The 23,441-nt window shown below is 39.6% G+C and overlaps 1 protein-coding gene across 1 annotated transcript in view; it reads left to right on the forward strand.

Moving 5' to 3' along the window:
* The first annotated feature begins 496 nt into the window (after positions 1 to 496).
* PDE1C (phosphodiesterase 1C) overlaps positions 497 to 23,441 on the forward strand; it is a 409,149-nt gene continuing 386,204 nt past the window's right edge. The window contains exon 1 of the mRNA XM_064575093.1: positions 497 to 542. The gene's annotated coding sequence lies outside the window, so the exon portion shown is untranslated. The remainder of the gene's footprint in view (positions 543 to 23,441) is intronic.

Here is a 23,441-nt window from a genome sequence, read left to right on the forward strand (position 1 = left end):
AGCTTTCCTAATAAAAACTAACCTTGTTGTTATCTTCTGAAATCTGAAATCCTGTCTTGGCTTTGCCCCTGTCCATCTGAGCAGATTGAATTTATGGAGTGGGTGCATTTATGTTTCAAGACAGCCTGATAAGAGGACGCTTGAACCAGGAGCACGTATACTGGCTTGGAACTTAGGCATCCACACCTCTTATCCTTTGGGGGGGGAAGCCAGTTACCACCTCTAGGCATAGTAAACTAGATATTGTTTAGGTCCTCTCCAGCTTTATTCAAATGCACTCATCAAAATGATTAAAACATTTGCCCTCATGTAGACATTGAGAGCAGCCCTGGAAATAAGAGAAAGAGAGGAAGAGAGGTTGCTTTTATTCTCTTACAAAGATCGTCAAACATAGTTTAATGTCAAATCATCCAGAGGGTTAGCTGTAGGTTGGGCATGTGGACTGTGTGCCTTGTTCTTATTGCGCTGTTTTTTTTTTTTTTTTTTTCTAGTTGCAAATGAAGCTGGAGACAAGACTGCCAGACCACTTGCCCGCTTCTCTCGTGAGTAGATCTTGTTTCACTCCTTTTCTGGGCTCCTTCAGAGGTCTTTTTACTTGCATTGTCCACCCCTGTAATCCTGCCAGGTGTCAGTGAAACACTGTCAATGAAAGAGTCATATAAGAAATATCTTCAAAGGGTTAATATTTCATTTGAGCCCCACCACGGGTGAGCTATTCATTGCTATTACCTTTTCAATCCTCAGAACTGTGTGTGGTTTATCAAACTGTGCTCTAGTGTTTTGCTGTTCCAAGTGGGGTCCTGGGAGCAGGAGAATTGACATCACCTGGGGATTTTTAGAAATGCAGAGCCACAGGCCCAAGGAATCAGAATCTGAATGAAACAAACCCCTAGGTGGTTTCTGTGCATGTTTGAGTTTGAGAACTGCTCACTGGGAGTCCCCTCAGAGAGCCCTGCAGTGGAGGTGGGCATTTTGTGAAGATAACATGAGGAGGAGTATGTGAAATGCTCATAGTTGCCAAGGTCCACGCATGTGTGAAAGCGTCATCACCATCCAAAGTGGATTTATGGGCTGCCTCCACGGGCTTTCCCTCCTTTAGGTGACATTTTTGAAGCTCAGATAGATTGAATGGTTTTCCTTGGGCACAGGAGCTCCCCATCAATTTCTTTTGACTCTTTTGTCTCCAGGTCTCGATCATAATGGGAGAACAGGAGTCAAACACTTCTCAGTGTTTTCTGTGCCAGTGCGGTCAGCAAATTACGCAGCCAATTAATGCTGTCCTTGGAAGGAAAACCCAGATCCCAATAAGGGAGCAGAAATACCAGAGGTTGAGCAGTGCTGGGTGGAGGTGCTCCCCAAGGCCTGGAGCAGAGAAATGGTGGGGCCGTCAATCAAAATGGAATTTTTCTTTCCAGCACCATCACCACTTGCTGGCTTTTGCTTAAAGTAATTTCACGGATAGTTTCTGGGTCTCAGTTTTTCGATCTGAAAAACAGAAAATTCATACCCATCTTCTCTCCTTTATAAAAATGTTACCTACTTTTGAAGTCATGGCACACAAATTCCCAGTCACTGCACTGTTTACATAAGGTAGATCAAGTCTTGAGTGTGGATACCGCTATAGTAAGCCTTAATGCATAGAATTGAAAGTATAATTTCTCTATTTGCAGGGCCTTCTAAATTCTGCCTTCCAGCTTTTTTGAGGAGGTTTCAAAACTTTGAGATTGATTCCTAGAAATAGTTTTTATAGAAGTGTAATAATATATGATAATGCAAGAGCATTAAATGCTCACATTTTAGAAGCTGTGAAATAAAACACTCGCTTCTCACTGCCCTCCTACCTGGAACCATTACTTCCCAAAATTAAGTATTTCATCCCACAACTCAATGAGGATGATGAATATGCCTTTAGTCCCTTTATTTCTTTATCTCCCGAGCAGTAGTCAGGCAAATTAATAAGCAGAATGGTAACCCAACCATTCTGTGTGCATTGTACTGCATGCACCTCTGTGGGAGTGCCTGGTGCTTTTTCTTTTTTTTTTTTTTTAATTTTTTCTTTTTTAAATTTATTTGAGAGAGAGCGTGCAAGAGAGAGCAGGAGCAGTGGGGAGGGGCAGAGGGAGAGGGAGAAGCGGGCTCCCTGCTGAGCAAGGAGCTGGACATGCGGCTTGATCCCAGGACTCAGAGATCATGACCTGAGGGGAAGGAAGAGACTTAACCGACTGAGCCACCCAGGCGCCCCTGCCTGGTGCTTTGATGCTCACCATGACTGGCAGGAAGGGGCAGATGGGGTCTTATCACCGAAAAGCCAGAACGACAGCTGGAGCAGCTGGTCCCTTCCCAGACAGAAGAGGGTGACTTTTTTTTTTTTTTTAAGATTTTATTTATTTATTTGACACAGAGAGAAAGACAGCGGGAGAGGGAACACAAGCAGGGGGAGTGTGAGAAACAGGCTTCCCGCGGAGCAGGGAGCCCGATGCGGGGCTCCATCCCAGGACCCTGGGATCATGACCTGAGCCCAAGGCAGATGCTTAACGACTGAGCCACCCAAGCGTCCCGAGGAGAGTGACTTTGCTTGTAAATAGCTTCCACAACTTCTGAATTGTGTGTCTGGGTTGGAAGGATGATATGTCACTTGAAAGCTTATTCCTAGAAGGTAAGTGAGGACTGAGAGAAACAAAATATACAAGCAAAAAGTAATAAGTGGCAAACCAGTGAAGTTGGACTGATTCTGGAACCAAAAAAAAAAAAGGGAAAGAAAATTCCTGACCGTGCCATGTCCTGAGGTGGGGGGGGGATCAGATGGTACCATTAATTCCTAAGTGTTTTCATAGCAGATACTAGAGGGAGAAAATTAGGTGGCCTTTAGGAAGGAAAAAATATTTTTCTTTCTTTTTTTGGTGGAGGTGCTGAGGTGCAAGCTCTGTAGCTCAGGGACTCAGGTCTGCCAGCTTGGTAGGAGATGCTCAAGCTTCAGCTCAAGGCAGGCTTCATAGATCCACACTGCTGTGACCTTTACTATAATTGGTTCCATCTAGGTTGGAAGACCTTTCCTCAAACATCCCCTTTTACCAGCTCACTGATATCAGGATTTCTCTGAAATAAGGGAGTCACTTGAAGACTTTGAAATGCAAATTCTCTTTGGAGTGAGGACACAGGGATTCATTCTTATTATGGTGAAAATGATTGATATCAGACCTTTTAATTTTTTTCCCCAACACCTGAAAATATATTCTCAGTATGTAAACAGAGGGGACAGAGGAGAGGCAGCCCAGGGTCAAGCTGAGAGGGGTCTTTGTGCTAGCCTAAGGAATGGACCCTGGTTCTAGGGAAGCCTTTGAAAGGTTTTCACACTTGACTGGCATCTTAGCCTTCTCCTGGAGCTGGAGGTGCCCTTTGGGGACCAGGGCTGTGCCATGAAGAGCTGGACCTTCAGGTGAGGAACTCCTGGGGGCCCCCTGAGGCTGGAGCTCCTGACCTCGCAGGACTTCTGGGGTGAAGTTAGCTGGCTATGGGGCTGGGTCCCCTGCTGGTCCAGACATCTGGGATGCTGGCATGGCTGCCCTCCAGAGTCAGCCTGGAGAGCCCTCCTCCCTGGAGATGTCCGTTTCATGTGTATGTCGGTCTCCTCATTAGACAGCAGGCTTCTGGAGGCCAGGGGCCGCACCTGGTCGAGCTATGTACTAACCGTGCCTGGTGCAGGAACAAGTACTTGTTGAGGGAGACAGAGTAAACTAGTACCTGCCAGCACTGTTCCCCACTTCTCTTCTTCATCCTCACGTCATAAGCAGGGGCAGGCCATCCTGCTGTCAGCACACAGGCTCCTGAAACCACTGAGGAGTATGTCCTCAAGGGTCCCTGACACACTAATGTCAGGGTGTTCAGAGGCCCTTAAGGACACAGGCTCTGGTGATAGGTCTGGGTTTGGGTTCTATGTCCAGGAATTCTGACTTCTGTGTGAATTCGGGCAGGTAATTTACCCCTCCAAGCCACACTTTCTGCAGCTGGATCCCAGGACAGTATTAGAACTTGCTTCCAGAGTGGCTGTGGATGATCTCATGCAGGGGTGAGTGCTAAAATACTTAAACACATGTGACATGGTCACCGATCTGTTAGAACAAATATTGGTCATGGGTGATAGGAAGGACCAGGGTCCAGGAGCCCCTGATGGGCTGGTCACTGGATGACGCTGGGGCAGTTGAGGTGGATGTTGCCCTGATAACCCAGTATAAATAATATGAAGCACAATGTGGGCACACTTAGTGCTCAGTAAGTAGGGGTGATTGTCACTGTATATATTACCACTCTTCTTGTCCCCTTCCTTCTCTCCTTCATTCCATCCCTCCCTTCTTCCTTCTTTTCACATATGTTTATCGAGGACTTTTCTGTGCCAAGCCCTAGAGACACTCATAAGTAAGTTTGTCTTCAGAGAGCTCATAGTCTGATCAGACGATGCAGAAGTAAACAGCTTCAATGCAGCATGTGGAGGGAAATGCTAGAGATTGTTACAAGGAGCTGCGTGAACCAGATGGGGAGACCTCATCCGACCTGGAGTGGGAGTGGATTCAAGGGAGTCCTCCTGGAGGAGAGAAGCATTAGCTGAGGCTTAGGGAGTGAGTGGAGGTTAACAGGTAGAGAAGGTAACATCTAATCTTAAAAAAAAGAAAAAAAGAAAAAAAGAAGGCCCTCAAGGTCCATCCCATGGTGATTATGCTTAATGAAATAAGTTGGACAAAGAAAGACACTGTATGATCTCACTATATCTGGAATAATAATAATTAAAAAAACCCTGTCACCAACAAAAAACCCCAAACTCATAGACAGAGAACAGATTGGTGGTTACCAGAGGTAGATGGGGGATGGGATGTGGGGAGTGTGTGAAATGGGACAAGGGGGTCAAAATGTACAAACTTCCAGTTATAAATAAGTCCTGGGGATATAATGTATAGCATGGTGACAATAGTTAATAATACTGTCTTGTATATTTTAAAGTTGTTAGGAGAGTACATTTTTCTTTTTTTTAAAGATTTTATTTATTTATTTGACAGAGAGAGAGATAGCGAGAGGAACACAAGCAGGGAGAGTGGGAGAGGGAGAAGCAGGCTTCCCGCTGAGCAGGGAGCCCGATGTGCGGCTTGATGTGGGGCTTGATGTGGGGTTTGATGTGGGGCTTGATGTGGGGCTCGATGTAGGGGTCATTGTGGAACTCAATGTGGGGCTCAATCGCAGGACCCTGGGATCATGACCCGAGCCGAAGGCAGACACTTAAGGACTGAGACCCTAGGAGAGTACATCTTAAAAGTTCTCATCACAAGAAAAAAATTCTGTAGCTACATATGGTGACAGATGTTAACTAGATTTTTTATGGTGATAATTTCACAATATATACAAATATTGAATCATTATGTTGTACACCTGAAACTAAGATAATGTTATAGGTCAAGTGTATCCAGAAAAAAAAAAGGCTATACAACTTTTCAGGGACTAAAGGCTGCATGCAGTGTTCAGATATGGCCACCATGTGGCAGCAGAAGCCCAGAATTTGGTGCGCAAGGAGCCTTGAAAGAGGCCAGCAATCAGTGCAGTGGACTTTCCTGGAGGCAGTCCAGGGCTTGGAAAGAGCCTGTGCAGCGGGAGGTGTTGGCCCCAAAGCTTGTGTAGCTGGGCAGCTCCACTGTGGAGTTTTTGCTACTTCGCTTTCTCCCCTGATGTGAGCAGTGGTTGAAAAGAAAATAGTGAGATCAAAAGCAGTAAGGAAATGAAGCCCCATTTGACCTCTTTTGCTTTTGGAGGTAAAAATCCAGGTAGTGTTGAAAATAGATTATCCTACTGAAGAACTGGAGTAATTTGGGTGGATGGATGGATGTTAAAGCAAAAGGAAGGTTGCTTGCTATTTTTGTACTGGGTGTATAATCTGGATGAATGATCCCTTTCCCTGGGTAGAGAATGGGCAGGGGCAGACAGGGGTGTACAGTAAGGGTGAGCTCTGGGGTTGGGATAGAGGGTGAGCCAGCACCTATTACATGATGATACCCATTGTGGAACCCCAGGGCAAACTCAAAATCATATCTGACAGAGTGCTAGAGTCTGGCCAGAGAACTTTTTGAAATTGCTTGTCACAGCTAAGAGGGTCTGTTGCTAGTATTAGGAGCTTGACTTGGGGTTGGATGGGTTATGGAACCATGATGATGAGAACAAGAAGAGAAAATGGGTGGGAGGAAGGGCTGAGAGATGCCATGGGCAGTGGGCTGTAGCTGGTGGCTGGGTGTTCAGTGTTTTCAGGGGCATGGACTGTGGATGAGCCAGAGCCATTTAAAGGGCCCAGGATAGGGCAGGAACTACATCTGGAGATTTTCTCATTTGTCTTAAACAGCCCTAACTATTTCTAAAAAGTTCAGATCCTGTATAGAGCTCTAGGTCTTACCTCAACAGTATTTAATGACTGAACATCTTCATTTCCCAGTTGTTCAGCAGAAACTGGAACTTTATCTTCAACAGTGGCAGCTCTAGAATTTCTATGCACGAGGGGTTTAGGGGTAGCAGTCTAGCTCAGTGGTCCTCAAAGTTGGATCCCTCGAACTTGTTAGAAATAAAAGTACCCCTTACCAGATCTGCTGAATCAGAAACTCATGGGGTGGGTCCCAGCAAAAGCTGTTGGTGATTCTGATGTGCTCCAGTTTCCGAACCACCGCTTGAGCTGTGATGGTGGTGATGGGGGTAGAGGCAGAAGCCAGAGTGCAGAGCAGCACAATGTTTTTGTTTATAGATCACAGAATAATACAATTAGCATTTTCCTATAGCTACTTGTGATTATGTATACATACGACAGAGCAAATGTTAATTGCTTTTATCAAAAAATAGTGTTTTATTATTTTAATTTTATTTTTATTGAGAGGGATTGTGGGGGATGGCTGAAGTCGATTATAGGAAGAGAGTCTATAGATACCTCTACTCAACCCTTAGAACTGGCACTGCTCTGCATCATCTCTTGAATCTAATTCTCTTTCTAAGGTCATCTCCTGCCTACTCTTGGCCTTTTCCCCTTCACAACAACATCATAGTAAGAGCTGCTTGGCTGGCCCACTCGCCTCTTGCTTGCACCTCCAAATCACCTGAACCATCATCCTCAAACTCTAGTTTTGTCATGACATATTTGTGTTTCAGAACCATAGACAGTTACTCCCCAACTTTTGTTCACCCAAGATATGTCTGCCTAAACACAAGGTGTATCTTACTCCTTTTCTCCTTCCCTTTCATCAAATCCAGTCATTATCAGCCAAACAAACATGTTTGGTTCAGTAAACAGATATATCAACCCATTATCTTATATTTGAACACTTTCAAGTTAGACTAGAACTTAAAACTGATCCAGCCCAAAGCTCACCACCCATGCAAAGTTCAAATCCTCTTTATGGCATCCCTGTCAGGGGGTCATGAACTCTCTATAAGAACCTGTCTAGTGGGAAAAACTCAGCTTGGCCTGGAAAGGGTTGATGATCACAGTCATAATGAAGGACTGGAGTATGTACGTGTGTTTGGGGAACTGAAACTCACTTTGATTTTCTCTTTTTGAATGTATAGGATTGGGTCTTTGAATATATCCACTATATTACTTGGTTCCCAATATGTTAGCCATTGGTTCAACAATGGACTAGGAGCTTGTGGATGATATGTAACCCAGATGTCAGCTGGAAGCTCCTGGTCCATTGAGATCTAGGTAAATAGGCCCAAACTGCTATTGTGTGCCCTTTGGAAGTTCAGAGCACTCCTTGATGTTTCTGTGGGGATGACCTAATATTCTCCTTGCCCTGATTTCCTACTTCCTACATGCCTCTGGCTGTCTTCTTATCTGCTCTGACATAGACTCAGATGTGAAACAAAGCCCCTTCTCTTCTTTTGGAGTAACCAAAGGCTGTTGGTCAAAGCAGAACTTGAGCGAAGATTAGGGAGATTACAGTATGCAATTGTATGCAGACAATTTTAATTCACAGTTCTGTTCTCAACAGTCCTTTCATCCATCTCACTACCAATAATTTTTTTAAAGATCGCTTTGCCCATGTAGCTCCTGGTCTATCACCCCTCAGTCCTTCTGTGCCTACCCTCCTCCACTTTTTGCCCTGTATTTCCATTTCCCTCTTAGGAATTGAAAGACACTCCTCCCAGGTTCTCACACAGAGCAGCTTGATCATCACATTAGTTGTATTGGTATCTGCTGACACCTTTGCCCTCGGCACCTCACCTCTATTCCTTTTGATTGATTGATTGATTTTTTTCCTACATGGAGACTAACTTATTTTTCTTTCATGGGAATTGTAGTCTAACTTGTTGAGATAATCACAAATATTTACTCCTTCCTACATGTGTACAAGCTTACACAATTTAAAAATCTGATTAGAAATTTTTGTTTTGTGTAATGTAACCTCAGGGAGGGCAAGGAAGACAGGGGTTGGCTATTGCATGCCAAGTACCTCCTCTTTTCCTCTCTCAATGTATGCTCCTTTGAATAAAGTTAGGATGAAATTTCTGGTTCCAGCAAAAGGTGGACTAGGATAGCCTGAAAATCCTCCATTTTTCATAAGCATGTAGAAATGCTGAGTAAAATATTTTTAAAAATATTTTTATTTTTATTATTTTTATTTTTTATATATATATATATTTTAAGATTTTATTTATTTATTTGAGAGAGAGAGAATGAGAGAGAGTGAGTACATGAGAGGGGGGAGGGTCAGAGGGAGAAGCAGACTCCCTGCCGAGCAGGGAGCCCGATGCGGGACTCCAGGATCATGACCTGAGCCTAAGGCAGTCGCTTAACCAACTGAGCCACCCAGGCGCCCCTTTAAAAATATTTTTAAATGCATAGTTCAACTTGCAATAAAGAAAGGGATCTCTGCAGGTGGAAATGAACGAGGAATTTAATATTAGTAGAGCAGGCTCTAAACATGCCTGCTGATTCTGCAGCTATGCGGCGTGTGAGTGTGTTGCCAAGGTCATGGGATCTAGTACATGGGGTAAGGATTTCAGGCCTTGGGCTGTACAGGGTGAGGAGTTGGATCTGAGACTTCTGCCTGAACTTGGATTCTTAAAACTTAGATGAAATGGACCACTTTCTTGAAAAACAGAAACTACTACAACTCACCAATTATGAAGTAGCTAATAGCTTTATAATTATTAAGAAAACTGAATTAATAATTAAAAATTCCCCAAAAGAAATCTCCAGACCCAGTAAGTTTAGCTAGAAAGTTTTACCAAATTTTTAAAGAAAAGTTAACAGCAATTCTACATAATCTTTTCCAGAAAATAGGGAAGAGGAAACATTTCCCAATTCATTTTATGAAGTTGGTAGTACCCTCATACCAAAACCAGAGAAAGACAACAGACCAATATCCTCATGAATATAGATGTAAAACTTTTAAACATAATATTAGCAAAACAATTCAACAATATGTAAAAAGAATTATACACCAGGCCGGGTGGGGTTGATTCTCTTTCAGTATTGAAAATTAATGTAATTCACCAAATTAACAGGCTAAAGAAGAAAAATAATATGATCATATCAATTGATGCAGAAAAAGCATTTGACAGCATTCAACATTCACAGTAAAAACTCTCAGGGAAATAGAAATATAGGGGAATGTCCTCAATTTGATAAAGAGCATCTACAAGAACCTACAGCTAACTGTAGACCTAACTGTTCCCCCTAAAACTGGGAACAAGATGAGGATATCTGCTTATATCCTTTTTTATTCAACATGGTGCTGGAAGTTCTAGCCAGTGCAATAAGGGAAGAGAATGAAATAAAATGCACACAGATCAGAAAAGAAGAAATCAAATTGTCTCTGTTTGCAGAAGACATGATTGTCTATGTAGAAAATTGTCAGGAATCTATTAAAAACCTTCTAGAACTGGGCACCTGGGTGGCTCAGTGGGTTAAGTGTCTGCCTTTCCCTCAGGTCATGATTCCGGGCTCCTGGGATCTAGCTCTGCGTTGGGCTCTCTGCTCATCAAGGAGCCCGCTTCTCCCTCTCCCTCTGCTGCTCCCCCCTGCTTGTGCTTTCTCTCTCTGTCAAATAAATAAATAAAATCTTTAAGAAACCAAACCAAACCAAACTAAAACAAAACAAAACCTAGAACTAATAAGTGAGTTCAGCAAGGTTATAGGTTATAAGATAAACATTAAAAAAAATCAAAATTAAAAATATGGTGGTGTTTTCAGTTGCTCAAAAAAAGTGAAATGTGTAGGGGTGCTTGGGTGGCTCAGTCAGTTAAGCATCTGACTCTTGATGTCATCTCAGGTCATGATCTCAGGGTTGTGAGATCGAGCCCCTCATCGGGCTTCATGCTGGGCATGGAGCCTGCTTAAGATTCTCTCCCTCTGCCTTTGCCCCTCCCTCGCTCTCTCTGTCTAAAAAGAAAAAAAAAGGTGAAATGTGTAGATGTAAATATAACAAAACATGTGTAAGACTTACATGAGGAAAACTGCACAATGGTGATGAAAGAAGTCACAGAAAATCTAAATAAACGGAAAGAAATACATTCATGGATTAGAAGACTCAACATAGTGAAGATGTCAATTATCCCTAAACTGATAAACAGATTTAACACAATTCCTATGAAAATCCCAATGAGGGTTTCCATAGATATAGACAAGATTATTTTATAATTTATATGGAATTTCAAAGGAACCAGAATAGCTAAAACAATTTTAGAAAAGAAGGATGAGGTACAAGGAATCAGTCTATTTGATTTCAAAGCTTAATGTATAGCTACAGTAATAAAGACTAGGTAGTACTGGTAAAAAGATAGATTCATAGGTCAATGGAACAGAATAGAGAAGTCAGAAATAGATTCATACAAATATGCCCAACTGATTTTTGACAAAGGTGCAAAAGCAGTTTAATAGAGCTAATATAGCCTTTTCAACAAATGGTGCTGTTGTATTTGGACATCCGCAGGCAAAAATACAAACCTCAACCTAAGACTCAAACTTTATATAAAAATTCACTTGAAATGGATTATGGACTTAAAATATAATGCTATGAAACTTTTAGAAAAAGAAACAGAAAGAAAATCATGGGATTATAACATTGGGAGAGAAACACTTGTCACCAAGAGCATGATCCGTAAAAGGAAAAAATTGATAAATTGGACTTTACCAACATTAGAAACATTTGTTCTGCAGAAGACCCTGTCAAGATGTTGAAAAGACAGGCTACAAAGTGGGAGAAAATATTTGCAAATAATTTTGCTACTCTACAAAGTTCTAGCATTATAATATATATATGTGTATACATATATTTTTGTTTTGTTTTGTTTTGTTTTGCAAGAGAGAGAGTGAGAGATATCTCTTGAACAGAGGGAGGGGCAGAGGGAGAAGCAGACTCCCCGCTGAGCAGGGAGCCCTATGCGGGACTCTGTCCCATGACCATGAGATCATGACCTGAGCTGGAGGCAGATGCTTAACCGACTGAGCCACCCGGGCGCCCTAGCATTATTATATATAAAGAATTCTCAAAACTCAAAAGTAAAAAAGAAAACAGCCCATTCAGAGTATGGCCAAAAGGCAGGAAGAGACATTTTACCAAGGAAGATATACAGATGACAAGTAAGTACTTGAAAATATGTTCAACTTTATTAGTCAATAGGGAAATGCAAATTAAACCACAATGAGATACCACTACCCATCTACCAGAATGGCTAAAATAAAAAATGTTGACCACACCAAATCTTGAGAAGGATGCAGTGAAACTGCATCATTCATACATCGCTGGTGATAAGCCACTTTAAAAAAGTTTGGCTGTTTTTTAAAAAAGTAAACACACAAGTACCATATGGCCCAGGAATTGCACTTCTGGGCATTTATTCCAGAGAAATGAAGACTTACATTCACACAAAAACCTGTACATGTGATCTCACACCTATTAGGATGGCTAGTATAATAGAAAGAAACCCAAAAGTGTTGGCAGGAATGTGGAGAAACTGGAACCCTTGTACACTATTGGTGGGAATGTAAAGTGGTATAGCCGCTAAGGAAGACAGTTTCATAATTCCTCAAAAGATTAAAAATAGAATTACCATATGATCCAGCAATTCTGCTTCTGGGTATATACCCCAAAGAATTGAAAGTGGGAGTTTGAACAGATATTTGTACATTCCTGCTCCTAGCAGTGTTGTTTGAAGTATAGGTGGAAGCAACCCAAGTGTCCATCAGTAGATGAGTGGATAAACAAAATATCTACAGACTAAAATGTACATACAGTAGAATGTTATTCGCCTTAAAAAGGAAGGAAATTCTGACGCAAGCTACAACATGGGTGAATCTTGAGGACATCGTGCTAGGTGATATTAGCCAGCCACAGAAAGATAAATACTGTATGATTCTACTTACATGAGGTACTTAGAGTAGCCAAATTCGTGGAGACAACAAGTAGAATCACAACCATGCCGGGGCTGAGAGGAGGAGGCAATTACTTTTATGGGTACACAGCTCAGTTTGGCAAGATGAGAAGAGTTCTGGAGGTGGATACAACGTGAATATATTTAATGCCACGGAACTTGGTTACCCATAAAAATGGTGAAGGTGGTAAATTTTATCTCACATATATTTTATTACAATTTAAAAAGCCCTGCGCATGAATCATTATAGAAGTTTTACTCATAATAGCCACAAATTGGAAACAACCCAGATTTATTTATCCAGTGTTTGGCTAAACAAACTGTGGTATATTCATACCATGGAGTACTGCTCAGCAATAAAGAGAACAAGCTACTGATACATGCAACAACCTGGATGAATCTCCAGAGAATTAGTGAATGAAAAAGCCAATCCCAAAAGGTTATATGTATACTGTATGATTCCATGTACACAACATTATTGAAATGACAAAATTATAGAAATGGAGAACAGATTAGTGGTTGTCAGGAGTTAAGGAGGGAGTGGGCTGAGAGGAAAGTGGGCATGGCTATAGACGGATAACAGGAAGGATCTTTGCGATGGTGATGCCCTGCCTCAGTGTCACCATCCTGGGTGTGATATTGTACCATAACATTACAAAATGTCACCATTGGGGGAAACTGGGTAAAGGGTACATGTATTATCTCTTACAAGTGCATGTGAATTTATAATTTCTCAGAGTAAAAAGTTTAATTAAAAAAAAAAAGCACCTTTAAGATGACTTTTCATAGCCTACAGAATTGAATCAAAATCTTTGACACATCTTACCAGGCCCTTCCAAAGATGGCCTGAGATGACTTCTGTTAAGCCCTAACTCATCATTTCAGCCTCAGAAAAACGAAATTAGTTGCCCTCTCATCCTGTTTCACTCCTCCATGCCTTTGTACGTGTGGTTCCCTCTGCCTGAAATGTTCTCTCTGTTGATCACCAAGCCAATCCATTCATCTCTCAAAACTCTGTCATAGGCCGCCTTTTTTGTAAAGCCTAGCCTGACCCCTGGAACAAAATTATCACTCCCTGCTTTGTTTGGCATCAGTATATTTCTACATAGTTATATTATTACTTGTTTCATACTGTATTATAAATAGCTCTTTAGTGACTATCTCCCTTCTAGATTTTTGAGTATCTTGAAAACAGAAACTGTGCCTTGCCAGTCAGTACATAATAAGTGTTCAATAAATGTTTGTTCAGTTGGATTGAAAGCAGAGTGAATAGAACTATTCCAGATCTGTAACGATTTCAAACAAGGGGATAAAACCACTTATTACTTGGACAGTTCTTAGAGATTCATACTCAGTTACCTTACTAGAAAAGAAGTCAGATGCATTTTAACTTATGGGACTTCCATGATTTACCAGTCTTAGCTTCCCGTGATACCTTCTTTTCAACAAATATTTATGGAGCGCCTACTGTGGCCAAGCACTATGTCCTGTACCTTCCCTTTTCCCCCCCGCTGATAGGTAGGTAGACTAAGGAGGTGAGTGGTTCCTGCCATAGTGTGCATTAGGCCTTGGCTAAGCCTTGGGTTGAAGCCCAGGGTGGACACATCCAGTTTTGTAGGCTGTAAAATGTGCAATTATAGGGGTCATTGTCCTGCAGATGAAGCTGTGAACAACTCCCCTATAGTTACGAAGTCCTGGGGAAAACCTCATGTTTAGAGCTGCAGTTCTTGGAACTTATGAAAGAATTGCCTAGTTTCCAGGCCAGTAAATTTTATGAAGCCAAGTTCCCTAGTCCCATTGGGCAAGATAGGAAGAGAGGTCAAGTTGCGAAGCCATTTGGGTGAGAAACTGAAGAAAACCCATGCATGATACAATTGAAGCACATGGAAGGAAGAAAACACTGAGAAGTTTACTGAAGTTTCTTAATGTGGTTCCCAAGCCTCAGAAGCAGGTATCTTAGAAGCATATGAAAAAATTAACTTCGAAAGGACATTTTGGGTACAGGAGTATAAAAATGAGTAAGTCACAGTTCTTTCCCAAAAGGAGCTTGCCACCAACAAATGATCCATTGTCTTTATTTTATTACCAGCAATGGCTAGTTTGGGCCAGAATTCTCTGTGACTAATATATTACCCTGAAGTCTCTGTTTTTCTGGTATTCTTGATTAAAACACCAAATCTCCATGCAATTACTTTCAAACACTTTTATTTTTGATCACAGTACACATACCATTTCAACATGTCTAGGATGAATGTGGCACATTCTTCCAAATGCTTAGAGCACTTTCATACATACTATATTACTGAATTCATTCCTACCAAGTTTTTATAATGAGGTTAAAAATCCGTGCTGGAACTTCCCAAAGGAATACTAGGCAGATTTACAAATGAATCATCCAGCAGATGGTAAAACTTGGATGCATGCTTTGCAGACATTAGCATATTTCAAGGTAGTTATGCATTGAAAAATTTTCACTTAATTATGAGGGTGGTGGTGTCTGACTTAGTGAAAGTTTAATTATGGCGAACTTAAAAAAATGCTATCTTTTAACTCTCAAGTACCTAACTTACACTGACCATTAGCAAAGTGTCTGTCAAGTAGATTTCACTCTCAATAGATAAACTTCTCTTTTAATTAGTGTACTAAATGAATGCTGTCAAAGTTCTTGAAAACAGCCTCCCTTTAATCTTGTTTACATCATTACTCTGCTGAACAGACTCATTCTTTTGATGTATGACAAAGAGTAATTGAGACCTTTCCTCTTGGAATTGATGGTCTCACTATATAGTGATCTACTGCACCATATGAATTTCTAAATAGACTTTGAAAATTATGTGGGAGCTGTGCCTATCAATTGGGTAAAGACAGATGCAAGGCTTTACTCCGAAGCAGGTTGGGCACAACTTTTTATGCTCACTCTTTTGGCTTGGGTTATGCATTGCTTATTATGATAACTGTTTGGATATAAATGTCAGTCTTACTCTCGGTTCTTTCTGCTTAATTTATCTGGCAGCCTAAGGAGACAGTGAATGAAACCTAGAGTGACCTATGTTCCTTGCCTTTTGGAAAACAATAATCTCTGTATGAGTCTTTTTGCATTCCAGAATGACCAAAGTAGGGTTAAGTCCAAAATAAAACTCTAAACCAAATATGAAGAACTAGGGAAGTGAAACACCATCATAAAGACGTTGGGAAGAGGTAGCCTTCTGAAAAATGATTTAATGTAGAAGCCAAAAGAAAACATGTAAATGCCACTTTGCATTCTCCATAAGAAGCAGGAAGACATAGCCCTTCTAAGATAGGAACAGAAAGCCATAAGAAAAGAAGCATGTTGATTTTGAGTTAAGAAGCAAAGAAAGTAAATATGTACATAGGAATTAACATTCACATTGAAATATAGAAATGACACTGAAAAACATTTAATCAAGGATTGGAAGACAAACTTGAGAAACAGTGTCTTATACTATAGATGAAAGTGATAAGCAATTGAAAACGAGACAAGATAATAGGAGGTCAGACAAGAGTCAACACATGTAAATGAATCATCGATGTTCTGAGACTAAAGCCAAACAAAATAACTGGAACAGAAGTAGTAATCAAAGATAAAGTTGAAGGCAACTTGCCCCAGTGGAAGAGAGTAGGGCTTGAGTTTCCATATTCAAAGGGCTCATTGTGTTCCAGGAAAATAAATTTAAAAATCAGTAAAAATAACTCACAGTTATAAATATGCTAGCAAAATGTTTGAAATACAAAGATAAAGAAAAATGTTTGCCTACAAGAGAAAGAAAAACTATCAGATTTGGCTCCTAATTCTCTTCTATAGTGCATAAACAGCAGAAGATAATTAAGAAATATGTTGAGTTTAATTTAAATTCAGTAAATCTCTACTTTAGTTGTTATTCATGTGTATCTATCTCATTAACCATGTCATTCTGGGAAAGAATTATTTGAGGGTATACTTCAGGCAATTGAAACATGAATCAAAATAAATTCTGTAGAACTGATTGTCCCATACAACGTAACTCTGGAGCACTTGAAATGTGGCTAGTGCTAACTGAGATGTGATGTAAGTGTAAAATATCCCCCGGGTTTTGGAAAAAAAAGAATAATATAAAACTTCATTAATATTTTTATATTGATTACATGTTAAAATGATAATATTTTGGATTTATTGACTTAAAGAAAGCATGGGGTGTGTATATCTTTTCAAATTATTGTCATCATTTTCTTCAGACAAATGCCCAGAAGTGGAATTGCTGGATTATATGGTAGTTCTATTTTAAATATTTTGAGGAACTTCTATGATGTATTCCATAGTAGCTACACCAATGAACATTCCCACCAACAGTGCACAAGGGTTCTCTTTTCTCCACATCCTTGCCAACACTTGTTATCTCTTGTCTTTTTGATAGTGACACGTGTGAGGTGATATCTCATTGTGATTTTCATTTGCATTTCTCTGATGATTAGTGATGTTGAGCATCTTTGTATGTACGTGTTGACTGTTTACAAGTCTTCTTTTTAATTAATTTAAATTTAAATTGCTACATAGACTAATGACTACCCTATTGGATAGCACAGCTCTAGGAAGTAATCAGAGTCAAGAAAACAAACAAATAAATACTTAAAGCTCTTAATATATAGATGAAGATAAAAATAGAAAATGCATAGAAATCTATGCTAATAAATTTGAATATCTTGACAGAAAGGCAATTTTTAAAGGAAAGTACTCCAAAAGAAATGGATACCTGGAATTCAGCAATAGCATGTGATGACATTGAAAAAATTGTGAAATAATTACTTTGCTAAAAATACTTTAGATCTCAAGAGTTTTATAGGCAATTATATTCAAATATCAGGGGATAGGTTATTCCTATGATGACAGCTACATAGAAGAAGAAAGTAAAGGCTAATCTTTATGAATATAATTGCAAAAAGCTTTAAATAGAATTCTAGCAATGCAAATGAATAAATATACAACAATAACAACACAACATGACCAAATAGAATTTGAGTACTGCAAGGTGGCTTTACTATTATGAAGTATTTTTTTTATTTTTTATTTTATTTATTTATTTTTAAAGATTTTATTTATTTATTTGACAGACAGAGACACAGTGAGAGAGGGAACACAAGCAGGGGGAGTGGGAGAGGGAGAAGCATGCTTCCTGCGGAGCAGGGAGACCGATGCGGGGCTCGATCCCAGGACACTTGGATCATGACCTGAGCTGAAGGCAGACGCTTAATGACTGAGCCACCCAATTATTATTATCATTTTTAAAGATTTTATTTATTTATTTGACACAGAGAGGTGCAGTGAGAGGGAAAAGCAGGCTTCCTGCTGAGCAGGGAGCCTGATGCGGGGCTAGATCCCAGGACCCTGAGATCAAGACCTGAGCCAAAGGCAGACACTTAACGACTGAGCCAGCCAGGTGGCCCTATTATGAAGTTATTTTAATGTATAATCCAGATGTCATATAGACATGCCCTTTAAGACCTGCATGAGACTGTCTTAAAGCTCTATCCCACATCCAGTTTTAATTACTAAAATTCAATCAGTGAATTTTTCAGGGGTTCTCCAGGTTTCTTCTCATTACTTGTCACCATTATTTCCTGGGTCTGTTGAATTTTTTCCTACACTTGGTGTTTTGTAGATTTTGATTTACTTTTTTCCAGACAACAAACAAAAGATTGGACACAGCCTAGTCTTCATAATTTTCAAATGCTCTCTCCAATATCACTTTCATACAGCAACAAGTGAGTAAGACTTTTCACTGTTCTGGAGAGGTGATTACATTGCAGTCCCACCCAGCATTTAACTTAAACATGGATATCGGATTTATATGTTCTTTGAAGGTACTGCAGTTATTGCTGTCAAGTACGGTTCCAGCTTGAAGCCATCCTGCTGGAAAGTTCATCTTGTAGCCTTATTATAAATTTCCCTTTTGTAATTGAGTTTGTGAAGGTCTATCCCAAAAAATAAAAAAAATCAGTGATAATGGATTTATCATCTATTGAAATGATTGTGTATCGTCCCCCTTCCCTCTCTCCTTCCCTCCCTCCTTCTCTTTCTCCCTCCCTCCCTCCCTCCCCCTCCTTCTTTTTCCTTCTTTTCTGCTCTTGGTTGCCTCTAAATTCTCTTCATTTTATAGGCAGAATAGTGTTAACTCTTTCTTTGTTGTCTCTTTTCAATCCATTCCTTTAGGGCTTTTCACCTACTCCCCCCCGCCAATCCTTTGTTTTATGAAATTATTTTTCCAACGAAGTTCCTCAGAGGAAATTTGATTCCATCTGGAAAATAAGTTTGTTTGTTTGTTTGGTTTTCCATTTCGCTATCAATACAACACATCAATACGTCAAAAGGAGAGGGGGAGAGAGAGGGAGGGAGAAAGAAAGAAAAGGAGGGGAAACAATACATGGTCATCTCAATAGATGATAAAGGTATTATCAATGATTTTTTAATTTTTTGGGATAGACATTCACGAAGTCAATTATAAAAGGGAAATTTATAATAAGACTACAACAGAAAATTTTATAGACATTTCATAAACAGAAAATTAAGTGAAGCTAGCAGAATGATAAGATTGCTTGCTATTGCCAATATGGTTCAAAATTCTGAAAGTTTTAGCTGATGCAGTAAGACACAAAACAGAAATAAGAGCCATAATGATTAGAAAAGAAAAGGGAAACTTGTAGATGGTATATGTCCTTAGAAAACCAAAACCAATGAAACAAAGAAATCCTTAGAAAGAGTGAGAGTTTAGTAAGGAAACAGATTGTTAAGTAAATACAGTAAGTACAATAAATAAATAGCTATCTTATATCCCAGCAATAACAATTTAGAAACTATAATTTAAAAATGTACTCTGTGAATAAGAGAGGGCAAACATATATACTGTCCAGAGAAAAAACCTGCTAAGAATTTCCAGGACCAAGGGAAACTAAACTTCCCTGAAGGAAATAAAAATCTTGAATACATGGGAAGACCTTTTTGTTGGCAGGTGACAGGAACCTGGTACAACCTATCTTAAGCTCAGAATGGGATTTGCTGGAAGGATATCGTAGTAGTTCACAAACCTATGAAGAGCTGTAGGTCTGGAGATAGGAGGGATTACAACCAAGGACATACCACTCTCAGGATTTTTTTTCTGATTTCCTTAGGGTACTAGTTTCATTTTCTCAGCTTATTTAGGTATTGGGATGTGGTGGCTTGCACTAGCAACCTACTAAGAAAGAAAAGGTGCTTCCTTTTAGTTTCAGTGTGGAAAATACTAGGAAAGATCTGTGATTATCCAAGCTTGGGTCGTCGTATACCCTCTCTTTGACTAATCACTGAAGCCAGTAGAGTAACATAGCTGAAAGCCCATAAGAATCATATGGAATGAGTAATGTGGGAGGGGATGTTCTCAAAATAAAGTGAGAGGGGCTGTTATAAGCAGGGAAGAAAAGGTGCTTGGGTAAATCAATACAACAGGTATTCCATACAGAAAGGACTACTCATCTACCTGGATGAGAGCATGATATATTCTGACAGTTTTAGCTGATGCAATAAGATGCATAATTCTTTTCCTTGAGTAATTAATTATAGTTTTCTTAAGTACCATCTCAGTATACACTCAAAAGGGAGAGTTCTCTTTAGAAATTGACAAAGTGATTTTAACTGACGTTTTCTTAGAGATATAAGCAATTAAGAATAGCCAGAAAAAGAAAGGAGGAGGTCTTGCACTATTGGATATTAATAGATACTGTGAAGTTATACCAAGTAAAGTAATGTGATCCAGTCATTAAAAAAAAACAGGTTAATCTAACGGTATAACTCAGAAACAAACCCTAACGTATTTGAGAATTTAGAATATGTCATTACAAATCAAGTTGTATTCTTACATTTTGATAGAGGAGATCTTGGTGTGTATGATATTAGAAATAGAGTTAAATTTTAAAATCTTTTTGAAATTGCAGGAGACAAAATCTCTGAAAAGTTTTCAAAATCAAGAATTGGTATATTAAAAGTAACAGAACAGTGCCTATGTGACTGATTTAAAGATATTCAAGTCTTTATCGATACCTTATTTTTTGCACTGTCATTGTTTGTTTTTAGTGAGCATAAAACTTCCCATCTGGGTTTTATTAGGTTCATTCTTGACCTCTGTCTCCAGCCCCAATTTTCCTACCCACTGGGAATTTCAGGACCCTTATCCTCCCATAAGGAGAGGATACCTACAAACCCACGTCACAGATATTTTGAGAATCATTGATGGTTTCTAAGAATTTTTTCACCTTTTTGGAGATTTAACCCTTTTTCCTCTGTGCTTTTGCAGGACTCTAATTTCTCAGCCTTTTGCCAGCATAATCTTTGTGTATTTTTTTTTTTTTAAATCAGGAACTGAGTTGATAAGTCACTTGTCAGATTTAAATAGGATTACCAAGCACATCACCTTGGGCTCCTCCTGCAGGCACTTTATCAGACTGCCACCATTAGACACACTTCAAAATGAATCTGTAGCTATTTCTGATTTAGATCCTTCTCATCTCATTTTCTTGCTTTCTTAAGAAGTCTTTTCTCAACCGATTAAACTTACCTTGCATTATTCATCTCCCCCTGCAGCCCAAACTTCCTTCTTTAAAGGAAGCTGCAAAGGGCTTCATGGAAGAGACTAAGCAACATCAAGGCTCTGCCTGGTGGCAGATAGAGTGTATCTTCTTTCTTTTGTAAAAGAATATCTGTTTCATAATGACAAATGTGGAATATTCTGCTTGATCGACATTATGCGTCTATTTATTTGCTCATAAATAAAGTACAAACAGTGTGATTGATCACCTGGAGCCCTGGAGTAGGAGAGTGAGAATTTTGGGTCCAAGCAATCTGTTGTTTTCTAACTCTGACATCTAGGTTATTTGATCTCTTGGAGTCTTAATGTCCTAGTGTTCAATAATATTTCAATAATATTTACTTCAAAGGGTTGATTTGACGATTGGATAAGGTAACACAGGTGAAGCCCTCTTAACAGTGTCTAGCACATAGAAACTGCTGAACAATGTTTGTTACATCTTGTTCTCTTGATAACCTCAGGGGTACAGATGCTGCCACCAGAGTTTGAGTCCAGAAGATTTATAATCAATCTAGAGGGTTCCTGGGGTACACAAAAAGTTGTCTTTGTGAGGAGAAGAGAGAGAGTTTATCACAGAGACAGAGGGGAAATAACAGAAAAGGAGAATGTAATAAGCTTCAAATGAGAGCCAGGAACAAGTCAAAGGAGATAGGAAAGCCGGGTGGGGAGGGGAGGGGAGTGGGCAGAAGCAGATGACAAGATGTGGGCTGAATGAAGTTGCTCATCTCCTGCACCTGAGCCACATTATTTTTGGTACCCTGAAGGCTTGATTTCCCTCATGGGGTTTTTGATATTATTGAGAGAGACCTGTGTGACTCTATCTTTTTCCATATTTTTGCTTCTATTTAGTCAGAAACATTTCATGCCTTCAAAATCAGCTTAAAATAAATCAGAGCAGGGGAGTTTTTATTTTTCATTTTGTCAAGCAGACCATTCCAGTGTCCCTCAAGGGTGCTCTGCCCATATTTGTGGAGACTGAGAGGAAGAGTTCTTTCGTGCTCTCAAAGTTCAACTCCAAAAGGCCCACATCAAATTGCCTTGGGAAGAGCCATGGCAAGGGGCTGTTGTGATCCTTCTAAGGCAGAAATGAGTAGCAGATGGGAATCTGGTTGTGTTTTCTAGATTACAAAAACTGTGTGGGAACTCTGTGCATTGGGTACCTCTTGAACCCAGCTTCACATCCTCTTGGCCCACTTTTTAAGCCCTAGCTGTACTGTTTTCTCTTGATTTATGTCCTGGGGATTCTCTGATGATGTGGGAATTGTCCCACAGCCATGCATAGTAGACCCAGAAAGCCTAGGGAATTAATACCCTGTGGGGTTCTGCTTGTCCCTGGGAATAGAGCTTGCATATAAATGTTCCTTCTTCCATTCCTCAGGAAGATAATTCTGAGCATCACTCATGGCTCTTCTGAAGATTTGACAGCTATGATACAAGGGACAGGAGGGAGGAATTAGGATTATTTTGTCATTATAAGGTACTAACACTATGCATGAAATGGTATGGTGGTATTTGGAAGTGAACTTGGATTAACTGTAAACGTATGTTGTGAAATCTAGGGCGACCACCAAAAAATAAAAATAAAAATAAGAAAAGAACTATAACCAATAGCATAGCATAGCTTAACATAACCAATATGCTAAGAAAGAGAGAAAATGGAATCAGGTAAGATGCTCAATTAAAATGACACAAAGCAGAAAAACAGTGGAAGACAAAAATAGGAACAAAAAACAAGAGCAACAAATAGAAAGCAGTAATGAAGATGGTAGATATTAATCCAATTATGTCAGTAATCATTTGAATGCCAATGGTCTGAATGCACCAGTTAAAAGACAGAGATTGTCAGAGTGGACCAGAAAATAAGAACCAACTATAATTGGCTATAAGAAACCCACTTTAAATATAAAAACTCATCATATAGATTAAAAGTAAATTGATGGAGAAGAATATGCAGCAGTAATAACTATATTAATTTCAAACAGAGCAGACTTCAAACAAGGAAAGTTATCGGGGATAAGAGGGAATTGCATCATGATAGAGGAGTCAATTCTCCAAGAAGACCTAAAAATCCTTAATGTGTATGTGCCTAACAACAGAATGTCAAACTATGTGAGGCAAAAACTCATAGAATTGCAAAAAGAAATAGATGAATTCACTATCATAGTTGAAGACTTCAACACCTTTCTCTCAGAAATGGACAGATTCAGCAGACAGAAAATCAGCAAGAACATAGTTGGACTCACCACACCATCAGTCTGGTAGAATTGAAAATCTGTCTCTAAATCAGGGGCATATATCTTTTTGTACTGAGTTATGGACCCCTTTGAAGATCTCATAAAAAATCTGAAACCTCCCCTCAGAAACAAACACAAAGATTTATTTATCAAAAAGTTGCTATAAATAAAAGTAAGTTTTTTACACTCTAAATCTTTCATCACA

Source organism: Mirounga angustirostris, unplaced genomic scaffold (genome assembly GCF_029215605.1).
Source record: "Mirounga angustirostris isolate CCGP_5_RB_7025 unplaced genomic scaffold, mMirAng1.0.hap1 SCAF_12, whole genome shotgun sequence".
NCBI lineage: Eukaryota > Metazoa > Chordata > Mammalia > Carnivora > Phocidae > Mirounga > Mirounga angustirostris.